The 20,640-nt window shown below is 42.7% G+C and overlaps 1 protein-coding gene across 1 annotated transcript in view; it reads right to left on the bottom strand.

Annotated features, from left to right (window-relative positions):
* The window catches only part of LOC128698917 (mucin-2), a 770,561-nt gene extending 750,206 nt beyond the window's left edge, over positions 1-20,355 (bottom strand). The window contains exon 1 of the mRNA XM_070096780.1: positions 20,281-20,355. The gene's annotated coding sequence lies outside the window, so the exon portion shown is untranslated. The remainder of the gene's footprint in view (positions 1-20,280) is intronic.
* Positions 20,356-20,640: the final 285 nt, after the last annotated feature.

Below are 20,640 nucleotides of genomic sequence, written 5' to 3'. Positions count from 1 at the left end.
TGTTGTTGTTGTGGTACCATTGTTGTTGTGGTGGTGGTGGTACCATTGTTGTTGTTGTGGTGGTGGTACCATTGTTGTTGTTGTGGTGGTGGTACCATTGTTGTTGTTGTGGTGGTGGTACCATTGTTGTTGTTGTGGTGGTGGTGTTGGTACCAGTGTTGTTGTGGTGGTGCTGGTGGTGGTACCAGTGTTGTTGTGGTGGTGCTGGTGGTGGTACCAGTGTTGTTGTGGTGGTGCTGGTGGTGGTACCAGTGTTGTTGTGGTGGTGGTACCAGTGTTGCTCCAGCAGTGTTTCTGATATCTTCTGGTAAGATGTTGAAAAGTCTGGGACCCCGGATGTTGATACAGTGTTCCCTTACTGTCCCCCACCGCACCCCTGCTCCTCACTGGGTTTATTTTACACTTCCTCCCATATCTCTCACTCCAGTATGTTATGGCAGGGTGCAGATTTGGGACCAAGCCCTCGAGTACCTTCCAGGTATATACTATCATGTACCTCTCTCTCCGCTCCAATAAATACATGTTCAAGACTTGCAGGCGTTTCCAGTAGTTTAGGTGCTTGACTGGCTCAATGTGAGCCGCAAACGATCTCTGTATTTGTTCCAGCTCCGATATTTCTCCTGCCTTGAACGCGGCCGTCAGCAATGAGCAATATTCTAAGTGAGGGAGCACTAGCGATTTGAAGATGTCACCATCGGCATTGTTTCCCTTGTTTTGAAAGTTCTCAATACCCACCCCGTCATCTTCCTGGCTGTCGTGATCTTTGTCTTGTTATGGTCTTTAAAAGAAAGGTCCGCTGACATAATTATTCCTAGGTCTTTTACGTGTTCCTTACGTTCTATTTGGTGACCCTCTTGAGTTTTGTATATAGTGCTCCTTTTGAGTTCTTCTTTCTTTCCATACCTAAGCAGCTGGAACTTATCACCATTGAACGTCATGTTGTTTTCCACTGCCCATTGGAAAACCCTGTTTATGTCTTCCTGTACTTTTTCAGTGTCCTCTACCGTACTGACTTTCATGCTTATTTTAGTGTCATCTGCAAATGATACAAAAGTGTGCCGGGTGTTTTTGTCTATGTCTGCTATGAGGATGAGGGACAACAGAGGTGCCAGGACAGTGCCTTGGGGCACTGAGCTTTAGACCTCGCTGATGCTGGATCTTGCCCTGTTCACTACTGCTTTTTGTGTTGTGTGTGTTAGAAAACCAAAAATCCATCTGCCTACCTTCCCCGTAATGCTCATGGCCTTCATTCTGTGCGCTATCACTCCATGATCGTGGTGGTGGTGGTGGTACCCGTGTTGTGGTGGTAATGGGTGGTATGAGATGGTGAGGGTAATGGGACGTTGATAGGTGGTGTGGGATGGTGTTGAGTGGTGCGAGATATGTGGTGGTTATGAGCAGTGTAGGATTGTGGTTATTGATGGGTGGGGTGGTGGTAGTGGAGGTTGGGGCATGATGCCCCAGCTGTGGTAGGGAGGGGAGGGTAGGGGAGGGCGGGTGTGTGTGGGTAACCACTGACATACTTCTGGGATCGCGAAAGTTACAAGCCTCAGCATGGAGGTTTGCTGCTGGTGATGCTTCTTACACCAAACTCAACACCAACACAATCACCACCATCACAAACACCGTAACCCCCCTACCCATCACCAATAACACTGCATCACAACCACAAACTTCATCACCATCACTACATGCACCACAAGCTGCTACCACACACTCGCATCACTACACACAATCTTTGTGTGTAGCCGTCTATAAATGTACATAAGCTATGTTATCGTCTGGTGTACAACCTAAACATCCACACTCTCCACCTACTGATTGGTCCTCCACAAAACTTCACCTTCCCAGTTAGTGACCACACAACTAAAAAGCTACACGAATAATGTTTCCACAGGGGTCCTAATCAGCAAAATGCAAACAGTGATGAAGGGCCCTTCGCCAATTTTTACTTTAGCAACAGAAAAAAAAACTGGTATCAAATAAACCATGTCCTTCATTAAACATGCTCGGGAGGTATCTTTAATAACATGGATCCCAACCAATGTCTTGAAAAGATGAACTCTGTAACAGTCGAAGTATGCTCAAAGCAAATTTCCCTAAGGAAAAAGAAATGTTGATCTAAACTAGACGCAGAGACACCCGCCCTCTACAAGATCAGCTTCTCAAGGGGGCCAGACTATCTGAAATGTGGAAGCAGAAAATACTGAAGTTAGGCTAAATAAATCATTCTGGAGTCAGAAGACAACCAAGGCAAAAACCGCATCCACTATCGAGCTTTCGCTCAAAGATGATAAGATTTAGTGATGATAGCAATGAAATGAGAAATACTAAAGTCTCAATATGACCCAGTGCTTAACTTAATGAACCGTAAGTCAGATTAAAGATCGACAATCCGAACGTTTTTTTATGAACGAAACTCAAAACAGTCAATATATACCAAATTTCTGAGGTAACCCTAACTTCACTAGACCTTAAAAAAGCCGCTAACAATATACCTATGCACTCTCCTCCAGGCTCAGATTCGTAGAACTCCGTGTTCACCAAGACTGCAAGAAGACCCTATCACATGCAATAAGAAAGATATGGAGAGGGAGCCTAGACACGAGGGTTATCCCACAGTCGATAAAAACAATGGATATAGCCCCACTCAACAAAGGTGGGAATAAAGCACTTGCATAGAATTATAAGAACATAAGAATCGAGGAACACTGCAGCAGGCCTACTGGCCTAACAGCTCTAACGTCCCACATAAAAATCTTTGAAAGGGTTCTAAGAAGCAAGAGCGCCAACAATTTAGATTCTCAACAACTGTACACGGGTTTAGAGCAAATCACTCCTGCCTCTCCTACCTACTGAACCACACGAGATGGTCTTCGATGAAATGGAGGACAAACAGAATGCAGAAGCCTTCGACAAGCGCGATCATGGGGTAATAGCGCACAAAATGTGTGCTCAAGAAATAACTGGAAAAATGGGTAGAAGGATTTTTAACTTTCTAACCAACAGACCACGAAGATGAACAGTAAACGAAGTCGGAGGCTGCTCCAGTGAAAAGCTCTTTTCCAAGAGGTACAGTACTTGCCTGCATCCTCATATCTGACAGAGATGTAAACCACAGCACCATGTCTTCCTCTGCAGACGATACTGAACTCTTGAAGTGTGTCATCCATTAAGGACACGGTAATCTCCAAGCAGATATTAACCAAGTCCTCCAATGAGCCCAAATTTCAGTTTCTCCCTAATGGTAAACTTCAGGAAATAAAAGTTAAAACGGAGAATAAAGCAAATGCTAAACACACAATAGAGGGAAAAGCTAATGTGAAGGTCTTAGGAGTGATGATGTCAGAGGATCTCACTTTCAAGGATCACAACAGTATCATTATCACAACTGAGAGGAAAATCATAAGATGGACAATGAGAGCCTTCAAAACAAAGGATGCCATGCCAGTGATGATCCTCTTTAAGTCAATTTTTCTCTCTAGGCTGGAATACTGCTGCACACTAACAGCTCCATTCAAGGCAGGCGAAATTGCAGATCTGGAGAATGTACAGAGAACCTTCACTGCATGTACAGGCTCAATCACCTTAATTACAGGGAACGTTTGAAGTCCCTTGACCTGTACTCCATGTAATTAAGGCAAGAAAGGTATAGCATAATTTACATCTGAAAAATCCTAGAGGAGCTGGCCCAAAATCTGCACACACAAATTACTCTCTACGAAAACAAGAGACTCGGCAGACGGTGCAACATACCCCCAGTGAAAAGCAGGAGTGCCTTGAGTACAGTAAAACACTGATTTAGTGGCAGGGGCCCAAGACTGTTCAACAACCTCTCTTCATGCAGAAAGGGATTACCAACAGAATCCTGGTCGTCTTCAAGAGGAAGATGGATAAATTTTTAAAGTCTGTGCCCGACCAGTCGGGCTGTGGTTCGTACGTTGGACTGCGTGCGGCCAGCTGTAACAGCCTGGTTGATCAGGCCCTGATCCACCGGGAAACCTGGTCATGGACAGGGCCGCGGTGGCGCTGACTCCCAGAACCTCTAGGTAGACTCAATTTTTTTTATTCCCTACGAGAACAAGAGGTTCAACAGATGATGCCAAGTACGATCAGTGAAAAGGAAGTTTACAATGAATAAGAGATGTCTCAATGTGTGGAGGAACCAAGACTTCAATACACTTCTTATACAAATGCACACATCTGGCTGTCTTCAACTGGGAACTTAAGTTGCTGCAGCGTACACAAGGAGCCACGGGGAAGGGACTACGGGTTACCCAGGTGGTATTACCAGCTTATGCTGTCATACGTGTTACCTAGGTGGTATTACCAGCTTACACTGTCATACGTGTCCAGTATGATATACACGAATAAAAGTAATGCAATATTACCTCTTACCATTTCTCTTCTGGGTTCCTGACCTCTCGTCCTTTGCCAATTTGGAGCGACGCACATTCCTGTCCTGCCCTAATATTCCTTCCCACACTTTTTCTCACCCTCCCCCAGCCAGGTTTACATCACGCCCATATCGATTTACATTTCCACCCCACATCTGATTTACACCACCACCCCATATCTGATTTACATTACCGCCGGAATATATAGTAAGAGGTGGTAAAACAGGGAAGTGAGCATGTCAGCTATGTCTTAAAATGAGCGAGTACGTCAACCTGTCCTCCAAATGCTACCTTATAGACTCAGGGGGCCACCGCCCCCATCGTCCTGGTCCCACATCAGACCATCAGGTCTGATCAGCCTGATCTGCAACTAACTTGAAGTTACAGTTCATTGATTTCTTCCAATATTATTGAAAACTTATTATTCTAAGTTAACGTAAACTAACCTCACTAACTCTCACATTATCAAGGAACTATCACATAGTTCCTTGATAATGTGAGAAGTCACGAAAGCGCTTGGAATTTCACTATTCTTTCACAGTGGTTGTTTTGCATATTCTGGTATCACCTGTCTACTGTGATCTTATTGCACAATATATATATATTATATATTATATATATATATATATATATATATATATATATATAATGAATCATTTACCAGTGGTATCAACCATTTAATGTTGGTATGACCTCTGGTTACAACTCGCCTGATGCGAGCTCACGTCAGAGGTGAGTGGAGTCGAGTACAGCACCTCTCTGGTGTTATATCTTGGAGACTGGTCATCCTGTGATACTTAACTATTTTAAGAGAATATGATTATCATTTAATATTATAGCGCGAAAGTCCCCGTTTATAGCTAAAATAGAGACTTTCGGCGTTATATTATTATCTGTTAATATATAAAATATACCATGGTATTATCACAATTATTATTGATATCGATGATTTTTTAGCTTATTATTGTTGTTAGGTAGGATTTCTTATGTATATAGAGCATACAAAAGTCTCGGAACCATCAGGTAAATTGTTCAATTGTTTATGTCCGGATGACTGACGTTTGGGTCACCTGATTCAACCTGATGACTGGTCAACAGACTAGCAGGTAGTCAGTCCGCTCCCTGTTCTAGCCTTGACTACTGATCGTATATTGGTTCTCTTAGGTGTATACAGTTTAAATGGGTTTGAGAATTAGGCTCTAGAGCTGACTCATAACTTGTTCCTCATTGTTCTGAAGATTGTTTTGATATTTATATTCTTGGTCAGTTCAGTGATCCATAGAGATACGTCTTCTCAGACACTCTTGCTTTCTACCTCCTTTACGGCCGGATTCAAAGGTCTTGTTGAATCTTGTACATTTTGTAGTTTGAGTTTACACAGTCTTGTTAAGACAAAGACGTAAATGTTAGTGAAGACTTAATTACAGGAAGAAAATTAATCTTCCTTATTAATGTGATACTTCCATGAATTTGAACTAAATATATATGTATATTATTGTAAATTTATTGTACATAAGTATTAAGATATAATATTAGGTACAGAGAGAAGATAAAGTATTGTATTTAAATACTTTAATAAATTTGATTATTCTATGGAGTTTCCCAGTCGAAATTATTTCCCCTAGACTCTAAAATACCTTTAACTAACTCTGATCCAAAATTTTGTTGCCTATGAAGAAAATAGTAACAGACCACATTCTGAAGTTCTTTATAAAATTTCTTATTCGCAACACTGAGTAGAGAGACGGTCTTCATTACTTACTCATATTAACTTAAATTGAGGAGATATTGGTCAAGAGCTGTATAGCCCTTGTGGCTTAGCGCTTCTTTTTGATAATAATAATAATAATAATATTGGTCTAGAGCTTTATTCTCTGAAGTCACCAGAAATTGTGAGATTTTTGTGAAACTTTCATTGTACAGAAGTGCTCATCTGTTAAGAGACTTCATGTATTTTAAGTCAACAACCTAATGTAACTTTGTTGATCATATTTATATTAAAGGCCCAGTCAGGTAGAATGAAGGTCATGGTAATTAATAAGTTGTGTATAAAGTCTGTTTATATATAATTACTGAGAAAAAGGTACAATTAAAATACCTTTAAGTCAATAACGTTATTTACGTTATATTAAAGATACATTTTTCGAGTTTTTTCGATCTCTCTATTAATCAATACAAAAGAAATGATTCCTTATTACGATATAACTGGGTATAATTCTCCATATAAATCCCCTAGACTAACATCGCCCAATATTTATAAAGTTTATCGTAATAAAACCCAATAAAAGATTAAAATATGCTTTTAGACTTCTGCAACACTTGGGTATCTTGTTATCAATAATAATGGACTGATCACATCGACTCCAGGCTGGGGACTGATTACCTCAAACTTCTGATCTTCTAATATTCGTCTTTCTACCAGACTGAGGAAGCCACTGGTTTGTGAAACGTTTCCACAACAGATACACCAAAGTGTTGCACCAGTGTCTCATTAATCAACCTGTCGTTTTTTTGAACCATTTATCTAAAGTTTAGTTTGTAGAGAAGTTCATTTGTGCGTGTAGCGCCTATGTTACAGCTGAGCTACACGCAACACTACACATCACTCTTAAGGTAGCCCGTAGCTCAGTGGTGCCACCTCTGGCTCACAACCGAATGACTTGGGTTCGATTTTGGTAAAATTGTTATGTCCTTACAGCTACACTGCTTCTGTTCACCTAACACCAACTAGGTACCAGGACGTTAGTTGAGTGCTGTGTGTCGTAAAGACTGAGTTTTGATACGGCTGAAAAGGCCCTCATCCACCCGGAGACGTGGTCATGGACCGGGTCGCGGTGGCGTTGACCCTGGGAGCACCCTCCAGGCAGGATAACAGCTGTTAGCCTGTGAACTGAATAATGTAAAATAACAGTGTTGATAGACCCCATGAGGCCTGGAATGATGTGTGGTCTGTCCTGAATAGTGGAGAGGCGGGGCCAGAAACCTCAGGATCGACCCCAGCAACCACAATTAAATAAGTACACCGCCCATCAGCAATACGCAACGTGCCCACCTGATACCCAATTTGAGGAGAATGAAGACACGCACAGGCAACAAAAATAATTAATATTATAGAACATTGATATGAAAAAGGTTAGTCATGGTGCATGGGAGGCGAGAAGTAATGGCGTTTCACACGAGGGTGACCTGCGAATACCTATTATTTTTTATACAACTCAATTTAAAAACTAAGAGCTGTTGTCTTTAGCTTTATTGAAGCCCAGCTAGTTACTGCTGCGTGAACAGTGGCAGCAGGTGAACAGTGGCAGCAGGTGTAGCTTTGCCCAAACGCATCGACCAGCCCAGAATCTATGTTAAGAGCCCATTGAGCAGAGTTATGGCCATGCAATTCCACTTTCTATGCTTAATTATATATAAATATATATAATGTGCCGAATAGGTAAAACTTGCTATTTTGGCTTAAATAGCAACGCTCTTCTTGACGAATAAGGCAAGCGAAAATTTGTGTATGAAATAATTTCGCAAAAATCATTCTGAACCTGACGAAAAGAATGTATTTCAATGTGTTTGTTTATTATTAAATTATTTTAAACTTATCTAAAATATATTTAGTTTGATTAGACTAGATTAAATTGAGCTTGTTATAATAAGGTTAGGCAAGTTTTCTAAGGTTCTTTTGGTACAAAATTATTAATTTTTACATTCACATAAATGGAAAAAAATATATCTAAGCGTATAAGAGAAAATTTTAGAAAGGACTTAATTTTAAATGAGTTCTTGCCAACTGACCAACAGTTAGAGCGTCATATTACCATCAGTGTGGTCGTGAAGAACTTGTTATTTAGCACCAGTGTGTTCAGTTAACAAGTGTGTCATAACATCATCTTCCTGCTGATGCTCAGCAGACAGAGGATCAAGCCTCCACCACGTCTTAAGCTGAATGACCCATATGGCTTTAAAGCTTAATTTTCTTTTTTTTCAACAAGTCGGCCGTCTCCCACCGAGGCAGGGTTACTCAAAAAGAAAGGAAATCCCCAAAAAGAAAATACCTTCATCATCATTCAACATTTTCACCTCACTCACATATAATCACTGTTTTTGCAGAGGTGCTCAGAACACAACAGTTTAGAAGCATATACGTATAAAGATACACAACATATCCCTCCAAACTGCCAATATCCTGAACCTCTCCTTTAGAGTGCAGGCATTGTACTTCCCATTTCCAGGACTCGAGTCCGGCTATATAAAAATAACCGGTTTCCTTTAATCCCTTCACTAAATATTACCCTGCTCACACTCCAACAGCTCGTCAGGTCCCAAAAACCATTCGTCTCCATTCACTCCTAACACGCTCACGCACGCTTGCTGGAAGTCCAAGCCCCTCGCCCACAAAACCTCCTTTACCCCCTCCCTCCAACCTTTTCGAGGACGCCCCCTACCCCGCCTTCCTTTCCCTACAGATTTATATGCTCTCCATGTCATTCTACTTTGATCCATTCTCTCTAAATGACCAAACCACCTCAACAACCCCTCTTCTGCTCTCTGACTAATACTTTTATTAACTCCACACCTTCTCCTAATTTCCACACTCCGAATTTTCTGTATAATATTTACACCATACATTGCCCTTAGACAAAGCTTAATATGAATTATTTGTTATTCCTCTGTTTCCTAACATTAAGGAAAACAATGCCTTTTTAAGATTAATTTTTTTTAGCTCTAGAAGAAATTTTGGAACAAAAGCTTCAAATTTTTTTATTCATATGTTTTTTTAACGTGGGCACACCAGACAGGTGTGGAGCGAGTTACAACAAAGTTGTTAACAATATTCTCCACATTTCCTTATTCATATATGTGAATAGTATGTTGAAATTTATTGCTGTGATGTAATTTATTGTGGTATGGAACAAGTTTGTGACAGTGAGAGAGTCTGGTCGTAGCTAAGGTTCTTGCTGCTTCATTTAAGTGATCCTCGGGAAGGAACACTTTCAAAATGTCATCACAGTGTATAATCATGCGGTCTGCTGCTTACACTCATTTACACTACATGACATTTATTAAATTCAAACTCTATAGTACATCTGCCGTTCTGGAGTGCGCGTGTGCATTAGAGATATATGGGGGGGGGGGGGGCAGATGGAAGGGGAGGGAAAGTGAGAATGGAAGGGAATGGTGGGAAGTGTGTCTTAGTTTACACACGTGCCCTGGACACAATCACTGACTTTCAGTCTGCCTCTCTCTAGTCAGACAATTCCTCTTACAATTTTCTATTTCGTAATCATGTCCCAGCTAATTTACCTCCAGGATTATCCGGTTCGGTTCTTTTAGCCTTTCCTCATTTTACACTCTTCTCATTTCTGCGATAAGCTTCGTTGCAAAATCGTTGGACTATTTTTTGTGAAAAGGTCCATCAAAGAATCCAAGAGCACATAGATCGGAAGGATTCCTTATTTATGTTTCAGAATGCGAGTAAGAGGTGCCCTAGTCTCGCATATGTCGCCTCACAATACATCTGACTTAAGGGGCACTTAAGTTCCCCACTCTTCTAACAACATATTCATATTTCCACTATGATCTACCCTGTCCATAATTACTATCGCGCTTGCTTCTTTGTTTCGTAAGGTGAAGTCTAGGATTTTTCCTTAATTCATGGTATAACTTAACAAATCTTTGAGGACAATTGTGTTGCAGAGGTCTGAGCAACACAACTGTCATGCAAGTTATACCATGAATTAAGGAAAGATCCTCGACTTCACCTTACGAAACAGACAAAGCAAATGCCATAGTAAATATGGACAAGGTAGATTATAGTGGAAATATGAACATGTTATTAGAAAACGGGGGAACTACCAGATCCAACATTTTCGAATCCTCTATGATTCCTACGGGTTTAGAGCATAAAACTTAATAAAACAAATATTCTTTTAATTGCGGGGTCCGTCCCGCCTTCCTCCTCAGAGGCTCGTACACCTTCAAGTCTGTAACTCTCTTACTAATATTTATGATACTAAGTTCCTTGTGGATGAACTCCAGTAACTAACATGTTCAGTCACTACACCAGCCTCACCAGATCTTCAAGAAGTTTGTTTTTCTCGGTCCCTCTTTATTATTTATTTTTTAAATTTTCACTATTTAAAGAGAACACATTAAACGCAACCCTGTATCATATGTAGGAAAATCATCAAAATAAATATAAGTTGATAAAAGGGAAGTGAGAAAATATTTCTGAACCTGCCTGAGGCGCTACTTCTAACATATAAATAAGGACGCATTAGAATAAACTTTCTGGGAGATTCTTGAGGGAAGTTCTACAGGTTTAAGCCACGCACACTCTTGCTACAACAGTTCTACAGGTATAAGCCACGCACACTCTTGCCACTACAATTCTTACCGTCACTTTCAAATACCTACTGATCCACTGCACCAACTTCCTTTTTACACCTGCTTTTCTAACTTGTGAATTAATTTCTGATAGAGAACTGCAGAGAAAAACTTGTCCCGCCTTCCTCCCCCTTCTTGTATATATACTGGCTGCCTTTCCTTCGCGCTTCTGTCTGACTAGTTAATGGTCCAAATCGGACCGAAACGTCGTCATAAGTTTCATTCTCTCATGTGCGGGTTATTTGTGTATTGTTCCAGTCACGGTATTCTCTCTCTTATTCTTTCTTCAATCTACGAGTAGGTAGTAAACCCAGCATTGTCTTTTTTCCTTTGTCTGTGCAACTGTTATCAAATTTCACAAAGTTTGTATGAGGATTTCCCGTTCTTGAAACATGTGTTTATTTTCATTGATAAAATCTTCACACTTCAGGTGCGCAACGAGCCGCCGCCTGACAGTCGACGAGTCCTGCGTTTTCTACTTTGAACCTTGGGACAACGTTGGCATTTACAGATTCCTGGCAAGTGGCCCCTCTCCGGTGATTGTTAATGGTTCCTGCTATGAGTTCACTTACATTGTTGGCTCCATCTATTAGGTCTTACTGCTTTTACTGTGTGCCCAGCTCTCTCAACTGCTTCACTTCTTACTCTGCTGTGTTGGTTCCCTAGTGCAGTGATTGGAATCACGCCTCTTCACAACTCTACTCATAATACTATACTTATAATCTTTCCTTCAGTTTATATCATACTACCCTTTCATGTTTCCGTACAGCCTTTTTCCTTTTCCGTCTTATTACCAGATCCTTGACAGTTTTCTTCATATACAATATACTTGCGAGCCAGTAACAGTTGCAGTTTGACATCTGATGCAATATTAATTTTAAACTGTTTATAAATTACGGAACGGGTGGGGATTGAACCCATGGCAAGTGTGTTCAAAAACTCACACGTCAGTGCTTTGTTTGCAATCATGTATTACGATTTCGTGATTCAAACTGCCTCTCTGCTTCTCTCCTAGACCTCCAGTCTTCTGTTGTTTCCCCCTCACTATTTCTTCTACCGCTCCTGCTTCTCACTATTCTTGGTTAAACTACATGGTTCTTTTCTCGTCTTCTTTTATCATATTCAACATAGATACCTCTGTCGTGTTTTGCACTTTTTCATCTAACACATCAAACATTTAAGGACTTACCATAAATGTTAAACGTTCTTCGGGTCAATCCCAAATCCCCCATAATGCCCTGTTCATCAGTGTAGTTTGTTATGCACCTTGTCCTCCTTTTCTCACTCCATGTTCCACTATGTACTCCAGTGTTAGTACCACCTGTTAGTTGATCCCTGGTGGCACTCCTTATGTAACCTTAATCAGAAAGATAAGTTCAGTCTTGCTGGTTCATCTCCTCCTCTCGCTCTCACAGCTTCCGTTACACATTTGAAGCGAAAAATGGTATGGTGATACCAACAAGATGTGGAAAAAGACACTTATGTACAGTTCAGGACCTTTATTAAGGGAAACGTTTCACAATGAGTGGCTTCTTCAGTCCTAATACAGAGATAACTAAACAGATATAGTTGCAGGAGTCAGGTGATAAGCTGCGGGGGAGGGGGGGGGGAGGTGGCGGGGGCGGGGGTGGTAAAGTATTAAGTAGAAGCACTATAACTACCCTCTTGCTGCTTACCATCTGATTCCTGCCACTGTATATACTCGTCCTTAGTTCTCTCTGTATTAGGATTAAAGAGGACACTAGTGGCGAAACGTTGCCTCCAATAATGTCCAGAACTATAAATAAGTGTCGTTTTCCTCATTTGAATAACTGCAGCAGCAACAGTAGCAGCAGCAGCACACTGCTCCTCGCTACACTACTTACACGGCGTTGAAATTGCCATGCACCAACACACAAAATATGTATATTTGTCATAGGAAATATACATTGGCGTTCCACTGCATTCAGTACACGAAAAATTAATACACAGTACCACACATCAATCTATTTTATAATTTACTGAATTACTATTCAAGTTAAATACAACTGAACAAATTATTATTATTATTATTATTATTATTATTATTATTATGCGAAATGGTAAATCTGAAGGGATTACTTAGCTTAGTAAGCGGAAAATGTTGAATGTTGTATCTGCTAATACTGAAAGAGGAGTTACTCTGGTAGCCTGGCCTAATCGTGTACACGTCTGGTAGCCTGGCCTACCCGTGTACACATCTGGTAGCCTGGCCTACCCGTGTACACATCTGGTAGCCTGTCCTACCCGTGTACACATCTGGTAGCCTGGCCTACCCGTGTACACATCTGGTAGCCTGGCCTACCCGTGTACACATCTGGTAGCCTGTCCTACCCGTGTACACATCTGGTAGCCTGACCTACCCGTGTACACATCTGGTAGCCTGTCCTACCCGTGTACACATCTGGTAGCCTGTCCTACCCGTGTACACATCTGGTAGCCTGTCCTACCCGTGTACACATCTGGTAGCCTGACCTACCCGTGTACACATCTGGTAGCCTGACCTACCCGTGTACACATCTGGTAGCCTGTCCTACCCGTGTACACATCTGGTAGCCTGTCCTACCCGTGTACACATCTGGTAGCCTGACCTACCCGTGTACACATCTGGTAGCCTGTCCTACTCGTGTACACATCTGGTAGCCTGTCCTACCCGTGTACACATCTGGTAGCCTGTCCTACCCGTGTACACATCTGGTAGCCTGTCCTACCCGTGTACACATCTGGTAGCCTGGCCTACCCGTGTACACATCTGGTAGCCTGTCCTACCCGTGTACACATCTGGTAGCCTGTCCTACCCGTGTACACATCTGGTAGCCTGTCCTACCCGTGTACACATCTAGTAGCAACAATCCTCTTAAGGAAACTATTTACAACTTCCTCAAAACAACACAAGGAGCAAAAGAAAAAAAAATAATTCTCATGTACAACGAATAATCCCACGTAAAGCACATTGGAGGAAACAATAGCACAAGGTACGTCTGGCTGATGTCACATAACGAGTTTTGATATCATATAAGAACATAAGATCAAGTATTGATGGAGCATAATAACTCTGATGTCACACACGAATGAGTATTGATGTAATATAAGTACTGATGTCACAAATATTGATGTCACATGAGTACTGATGTCAGCTAGTATAATGGTTCAGAGGACCATCGCCCGACCCACGGGTCCAGCTCCTCCGGCCTGGCCTACTAAACTGCCAAACAGATTTATTAAGAAACAGGCGGGAAAATAAGCAATTGTATATTGGACGTAAGAAATTTGTAAGATTTACCTCCAGTCTTACAAGTTCATGAGAAAAGAAAATGGCCAGGAATCCTACCAGGGGAAAATTTAATAGGATGCTGTTTCAAACTATTTTGAGTCGTTATAAATATGTTTAGTGACTTGTAGAATACAAGAAAATTGACCCTACACACCACCTTCACAAGAACTGTGTGCAGGTGGTGTGCAGGAAGTCGCACACACAACAGTAACATGCGTGATGTACATTAAGTCATGTATTATAAAAAAGCAAGTGTTGAGATGAGATAACTTCACCAGGTACCAGATCAACCAGGCTGTGATGGATATGTGGGGCAGCAGGCCTACAGCAGCAACAGCCTGGTTGACCAGGCACGCACCAGACGAGCCTGGCCCATGGCCGGACTCAGACAGTAGAGAAGCTCTCGAAACTCTTTAAAAGTGTATCAGAAGTATGAATTATAGGTGTTACAACACATGTGAATATGGAACACCTTAATATTGTGAGTATTAAAGCACTCAGCAGCAACACTGACACTGTTCTAGCAGTATACCAAGTTGACAAGAAACCTCATTTTCCTTCATTCATGGCTGAAGCTGTGTTAGGATTTATTTTTTTTGTATGGAGGTTAGACGTCCTGTTTCCCCTGGCTGCCAAACCCCTCTCCATCGACCCCTCCAGCCACCCGCCCCCCAACCTCTCCAGTCATCCTCATAACCCCTCTCCAGCAGCCCCCACCACCCCTGGCAAGACACCCTCCTCATCTCCACGAACCTGTTCCGACTACCGTGTTCACTTGGCTTCAATCTGTGGCGTTTTCTCTTTTGCACAGTTATCAAGACTATCCGTGTGCCCAACTAATACTAAACTAAACCACTTGACCAACTGTCAATAAGTTGGTTAGGATAGAGTGGTTCAGTGTGCAGCCACTCTTAGTCGACGCCCCTTCAAATTTAACATTAACATTTTTATGCTGTTCTGTCTCTGTGACATGATTATTTTGAAAGTGTGTGCATGGCCATTATGGAAGCGCCAGCCTAGCATGGCTACCATGCACCTGTTGATGGTTCCGGGGAACGAGGGGGAGGGGTCATAGCCCCAGCGGCACGGATCCGGACCAGTTCTCATATTACCCCGGGGAACCGGGGTAAATTGCCCCAAAGAGGGTAAAAATGAAAATCTTGGGGGTAATGAAGGCTCAATAAACATACAAATAAAATTGCACAAAAATTTATTTAATAAGCGAGGCAAATTACGAAAGTTATATTTTTCCAAACAAGTAGTTTTTATTCTAGTGGGTAAATTCGCTGTACACAAATTTGTTTTGGATAATGCCCAAAAAAGTTGACCGACCTCTGGATTATTGGTACTAGTACCAGCACAACCTGGATCAGTCTGTAAGGTGTCCTTTTGAAGACAATTGGTGTGGTTAGTTTCCTCGCTACTATAACAAGAAGCTGGTGGTTGACAAGTTTGGGCCATCAGGTCACGACACCAGAATCTTTCATGCACACAGGTTAACGTATGATGACAACCTAGCGAGAAGCTATCAGCATGATACTCATGATAGCATGGGACAGTAAGCCCTCATTTAATGTGCTAAATACAGACTATTACCCAAAATACTTGGGAGATGATTTCATTCATTAACAAATTTACTCTCAAATCAGAGCTTCCTTGCATCCTTTCTATATGTAAACTGATCCACTTTCAACAAACTAAAAGTTCTGTCCTGAATATCAGTACCTTATTTACCCTCTTACATAACTGACGCTCAGCAAGTACTCTCAACCTCATTAGTAATACTACCAGTTAAGACACTATGAAAACTAGAGCAAGAAACTAGTTCCACTAGTGACTGATGGTTGACACGTAGGTAGCACCAGTGGGTGTAGATGGTAGCAAATGTGGAGAGTTGAAAAGTAGGTAGAGCTAAGAGTGGGTGTAGATGGTTGCAGGTGTGGAGGGTTAACAAGCAGGCAGAACTAAGAGTAGGTGTAGATGATAGCATTTGTGGAGGAAGGGAGGGGGGGGGGGGTTGGCAGCAGCTAGCACCACTGCCCCACGATTATATAAACTGGTTATCAAAATAATACTATCGGTTCCTGCACCACCTCAAACACTAATAAAAAACTGGAAATCATGTGAAGTACATGAACTAACAAGAGCTGGGGACGATACTAAGTACCTGCATGAACCAACAAGAGCTGGGAACGAAACAAAGTACCTGCATGAACCAACGAGAGCTGGGGACGGTACAAAGTACCTGCATGAACCAACAAGAGCTGGGGACGATACAAAGTACCTGCATGAACCAACAAGAGCTGAGGACGATACAAAGTACCTGCATGAACCAATAAGAGCTGAGGACGATACAAAAAGGCATTGTCATCTAGAAGCCATCTATGAATTTCCATTTGGAACAAAGTCACAATTTAGGCCTTTAGGAAGGTCTAGTTTGATCAAAATCCTGGTCGACGAGTTTTAACTAATGAATAAATTAACAAAAGATATTCCACCTTCAGTGACCCTACACAACACCCAAGACCACCTTCAGTGACCCTACACAACACCCAAGACCACCTTCAGTGACTCTACACAACACCCAAGACCACCTTCAGTGACTCTACACAACACCCAAGACCACCTTCAGTGACTCTACACAACACCCAAGACCACCTTCAGTGACTCTACACAACACCCAAGACCACCTTCAGTGACTCTACACAACACCCAAGACCACCTTCAGTGACTCTACACAACACCCAAGACCACCTTCAGTGACTCTACACAACACCCAAGACCACCTTCAGTGACTCTACACAACACCCAAGACCACCTTCAGTGACTCTACACAACACCCAAGACCACCTTCAGTGACTCTACACAACACCCAAGACCACCTTCAGTGACCCTACACAACACCCAAGACCACCTTCAGTGACTCTACACAACACCCAAGACCACCTTCAGTGACCCTACACAACACCCAAGACCACCTTCAGTGACCCTACACAACACCCAAGACCACCTTCAGTGACTCTACACAACACCCAAGACCACCTTCAGTGACCCTACACAACACCCAAGACCACCTTCAGGGACCCTACACAACACCCAAGACCACCTTCAGTGACTACACAACACCCAAGACCACCTTCAGTGACTACACAACACCCAAGACCACCTTCAGTGACTACACAACACCCAAGACCACCTTCAGTGACTACACAACACCCAAGACCACCTTCAGTGACCCTACACAACACCCAAGACCACCTTCAGTGACCCTACACAACACCCAAGACCACCTTCAGTGACCCTACACAACACCCAAGACCACCTTCAGTGACCCTACACAACACCCAAGACCACCTTCAGTGACCCTACACAACACCCAAGACCACCTTCAGTGACTACACAACACCCAAGACCACCTTCAGTGACTACACAACACCCAAGACCACCTTCAGTGACTCTACACAACACCCAAGACCACCTTCAGTGACCCTACACAACACCCAAGACCACCTTCAGTGACCCTACACAACACCCAAGACCACCTTCAGTGACCCTACACAACACCCAAGACCACCTTCAGTGACTGACCACAGTGACTACACAACACCCAAGACCACCTTCAGTGACTACACAACACCCAAGACCACCTTCAGTGACTACACAACACCCAAGACCACCTTCTCTACACAACACCCAAGACCACCTTCAGTGACCCTACACAACACCCAAGACCACCTTCAGTGACCCTACACAACACCCAAGACCACCTTCAGTGACTCTACACAACACCCAAGACCACCTTCAGTGACCCTACACAACACCCAAGACCACCTTCAGTGACTCTACACAACACCCAAGACCACCTTCAGTGACTACACAACACCCAAGACCACCTTCAGTGACCCTACACAACACCCAAGACCACCTTCAGTGACCCTACACAACACCCAAGACCTTCCCTACACAACACCCAAGACCACCTTCAGTGACCCTACCTTCATAACACCCAAGACCACCTTCAGTGACTACACAACACCCAAGACCACCTTCAGTGACCCTACACAACACCCAAGACCACCTTCAGTGACCCTACACAACACCCAAGACCACCTTCAGTGACCCTACACAACACCCAAGACCACCTTCAGTGACCCTACATAACACCCAAGGCCACCTTCAGTGACCCTACACAACACCCAAGACCACCTTCAGTGACCCTACACAACACCCAAGACCACCTTCAGTGACTCTACACAACACCCAAGACCACCTTCAGTGACTCTACACAACACAGCAATACTCTCAAGAATACATAACAGTATATACACAACAATAATACTGAACAACACATAGCAACGATGAACAACAGAACAATAATACTGAACACCACACAGAAACGATGAACACAATAATAGTGAACACCACACAACAACGATGAACAACACAATGGTAATACTGAGCAACACACAGCAACGATGAACAACACAATAGTACTGAACAACACACAGCAACGATGAACAACAGAACAATAATACTGAACAACACACAGCAACGATGAACAGAACAATAATATTGAACAACACACAGCAACGATGAACAACACAATGGAAATACTGAACAACACAGCAACGATGAACAACACAACAATAGTACTGAACAACACACAGCAACGATGAACAGAACAATAATATTGAACAACACACAGCAACGATGAACAACACAATGGTAATACTGGACAACACACAGCAACACTGGACCTTACCCTGGGCCGGGTGAGCAGTGAAAACTCTGGAAACAGGTCACAGGTAGAGAAAAAACAGCAACACTAAACAGATAACATGAGTCAACACAAACACACAACACTACCACTGCTATACAATAAGTGCAGAACATACAGAAGTATACATGAAAACAAGACTAGTAGGCCTGGTGCTAGGCAGGTTCAACTCTCACTCACTCGTGTATCTGTCCAACCTATTTTGAAAGCTGCCCAAGGGTAGGTAAATCCTTCAAGCTTCTACCCTCATTCACTATGCACTTTACTCGTCGTTTCATTATATTTCCTTTTTGTGTAATATTTTTTCCTTTCCTGCCTAAAAAAAAAAGTCTGGTTTGAGAATGATCCGCGGCGGGAGGGGGGAGGGGGGAGGGGGAGGGGGGGAGGGGGGATGATACCAGATAACAGCTGTCACTCTTCCCAACAACGATAGCAGCTCAGATATTAGTTACATTATGAAAACAAGCCAAATTAAAACTAGATTTAGTGTACAATACGTCAGAGGGAGACATCAGTAGCCAGATGAGCAGGTGTGAAAGTTGGGCAGACAGGCAGGGCAGGACAGGAAGGGATGCCCCGTGCCCATGAACTTGAACTTGGCACTGACTCCCTGCCTTCCTCATTCCTAGCGTGGCACTCAACATTCTGCTCCACGCATCACACAACTGTTTTATAAAACTTACTTCCCTCTCCAATGTTTACACTGTCAAGTTACGTATTTTACTAGCACAGAACACACTATCAGATGCGTATTTCACTAACGGTCAACACATTGTCCGTTGCGTATTCCACTAACGTAGATCACTTCAATTTCTTAAAATTTCCCGCGTTTTATCAATTAATAAATCCCCAGTGACAATATTCCCAGTGGTACACTATTGCCACACTTGTCTTCTACACTGACGATATTCCCAGTGGTACACTGTTGCCACACTTGTCTTCTACAATGATGATATTCCCAGTGGTAAACTGTTCAAACAATTGTCTTGTACACTAAACATATTCCCAGTGGTGCACTGTTGTTACACCTGTCTTCCACGCTGACGATATTCCCAGTGGTACACTGTATCTACACTTGTCTTCTACACACTTCATTTTACATAAAAAAAAATCCTTCGTTCAAATTCTGGGTCAGAAAACTGTAGAAACTTGGATGTACATTTTCCGGCAGAATAAATGTGTTACGTAGCAACACTACACGAGGTTCATAGAGGAGAGGTGGAGAGGTGAGTAAATAGCAAAGTAGGGAGGATGGCAGGAGTGTAGGGAGATTAAGAATGAAGGGAGAGAAAGACATTGAGATAAGGAGATGGGAGAGAAATAGGGAAGGAGGTAGGTAGATAAGAAGGGGATTAAGAAGATAGACAGGAAGATAGGAAAAGGAGGTGCGAAAAGTGGCAGGTAGATAGGTAGATTAGTATGAGAATATGTACCAGAGCATGGGATATGCGCGCGAAATGAGGTAGGTAGGTGCGCGTGATCGAGGCAAGAGCTGTGCGAGGACTGAGTTAAGTCAGCTCTACGACCTGCCCTCTCTCTCTCTCTCCACTCCCCCTCCCTCCCCCCCCCCACACACAAAAGCGCGTACACACGCTTGGTGAGAGTCAAGCCTACCCTAGCACCCAGGGCTGGGGTAGATAGTACTCTTGTACCGGCGTAAGTGGTACAAGTACTACGCTGGTACACCAAGAGTACTATGCTGATACAAGAAGAGTACTACTCTGGTACAAGAAGTGCTACATTGGTACAAGAATTGCTACATTGGTACAAGAAATGCTACACTGGTACAAGAA

This window comes from Cherax quadricarinatus, chromosome 55 (genome assembly GCF_038502225.1).
Source record: "Cherax quadricarinatus isolate ZL_2023a chromosome 55, ASM3850222v1, whole genome shotgun sequence".
Lineage (NCBI taxonomy): Eukaryota > Metazoa > Arthropoda > Malacostraca > Decapoda > Parastacidae > Cherax > Cherax quadricarinatus.
The sequence above is the reverse complement of the archived record's forward strand: the minus strand, read 5'-3'. Positions and strand labels throughout refer to the sequence as shown.